Raw genomic sequence first — 2,434 nt, forward strand, 5'->3', positions numbered from 1 at the left:
TAGTAGTCCAGCGTGGAAACGACGAGGTGTGCCCATCCTTATCCACCATTACCCACGCATTGTAACGCACTTGCATATCAAGAGATCCGATGCTTTGTAGGAATCCTATAGAAGCGCGTCTGAAGCTATCTTCGTCACGGCGGTGGCTTTAAGCACTTGCGATACTCTTATCACATCGCAATCTCGTGACACATTAGCTAATAATAATACCTGATGGTCCAATATATCTCGTTTGTCATTGTGGCAGCCGGCACACATCAACATCTGAGACACAGAGTTCGAGCTTCTACGCAGTCGCCGGGATCGGATGCAAGCCAACTGCTAACGGAGTTTGTCCATACCGCTTTTGCACGTTGGGATTTGCGTTGCTTTCCCACAGAAGAAGAATGGTTTCCGAATTGGAAAGAGTGGCGGCCAAATGCAGGCTAATTTTGCCATTCAGCGTGGGTGCATTTAAATTGGCACCTTTTGAAAGACATTGCTCGCAAAGCTTCGTGCGCTCGCTCTTATTGCAAATTCCAGCGCCGAAAAGCCATTTGACCACGCAATACGATAAACATTAGCTACAAAGGCTAGCAGCGATACCTTGAAACACATGAACATTAACAGAGTAAAGCCATGCTTCTCCGTCGCATCGATATCAGCTACTGCATCAATTAAGCTTTGAATGAATGTAGCCATGTCGATAGATTGCTCCACGACGTGAAGTCATCGTCTTCCTTTTCTATTGCACACATTAGCATCTGCTCCCATGAAAATCAATAATGTAATTGCTGTAAGCTGGCGTTTGTGCACCGCTGCGTGAAGCGGCGACCCTTTTCTAGACATGGCTAAAATCTCCAAAACCTACTTATCTCGAGATTTTCACGATGAGCACAGCAAGTAGAGCTCCACAGTCGATGAAAGCAGTCACCCAGCCGAGTCAAAGTCTCCACGGCTTACTGCGACACATGTCAGGTAGTGAAACATCTCCAACTCTAAAGACCGCAGCTGATAGCAGAAACTCTACAAATGATTGACCATTGTTTTAACAACAACATCTTCTCTCCTCTTTTTTTTTCCACAGTTGTGCTCGTTCTCAAACTAAACTTGCATCCGATTGCTCCTGCTGTCTCTTGTATACGCTGATAAATTTGCGTTCTCAGCTGGCTAAATAGTAATCGACTCCGTCCTGTTTTTCCGAAAGGAAACCCATCCTGTGAGTCCGTGAGGAGCGACAAGTGTTCTTACGTGCTATCGCCTGCTTTTTCTTCATCGTCATCTTTGTCGTCCGATCCTTCCATTAACACGCACACGAGAGGCATCAGTTTCCGAGCTTCTTATACTTACTACGATATAAATTTCAAATTTTTACAAACTCCCATCTAGCTGGCTCTAGGACACCGTAACCGTCCGTATCTAAGTAGAATCGATAGTCACTTTTTATCGTCGACATGATTCTCTTCCAATTCAAATTAGCAGTGCCCGTCGTGAAACAAATATCAATATCATATAGCCACTCTTGAATTCGTTCAAGTTTCACGAGATAGTAAACCGATGGTTGCAAGAGGACCATTTCTATAATTGGCCTGCGCATGAACCCAAGCTCCCGGTACGGAATATCAAACACACGGGCTTCCCATGACGCTCCGACCATGGTCCTTGGGCAATAAATGCTTTGAACGGTGCAATTATATTTTATGTGTTCTGATTGGCTCTTTATCGCTGGGGTGCTCATACTTTTAGAACAAAAAAGGGAACTGAACTATATTCAGTTTTTACAAGTAAAAATATTTTATCATAAGGATTTTATACAGACCCTACTGTTTTAATTTCGCACTACCAGAAGATCCTTATATGTGGCCGACACGTGTCAGTCCTATAAACTGATAAGTATTGCGTATATCAATAGTGAGGGTGTTATCCCTAGTGTGAACCATATGCATGTACCAATCGATGTAACGGGGTGTATCGTTACATGAAATCAACACTTAAAGGTTCTTAATTAACATATTAGACAAAATTAGATAATATTTAGAAAAATATATCTTATATAGTAATATTCGGAATGCTTATCCATTGGTAGATATAGGCTATTATATCTACTTGCTCTGTAGGCGGGCACGTCGTAATGCGGCCACGCTACTTAGACACACACTAGCACAGCGAGGAAGCGGTTTCACCAGCTTCTCTTGCGTGCAGTGAGGTGGTTGTGGTGGGCGCGTTAGCGACCTCACCCAACGCACTAAGTACTTTAGTTGAGTGTCGTCACGGGAGCGGTAATCCGGCTCCTCGTGCGAACTTACTAAGTAAGAAGTAGTTTCAGACTGATTTATATTTAATCGCATTTAACATAAATACCTACTTTTACCGATTAAAACTGTCATCTCTGTAGATAACACTTAATATGTATTGCGAGCGTATCTTTCTAGATCCCTCGCGTAACGGATGACGC

The sequence above is a fragment of the Bremia lactucae genome, linkage group LG10 (genome assembly GCF_004359215.1).
Source record: "Bremia lactucae strain SF5 linkage group LG10, whole genome shotgun sequence".
Taxonomy (NCBI): Eukaryota; Oomycota; class Peronosporomycetes; order Peronosporales; family Peronosporaceae; genus Bremia; species Bremia lactucae.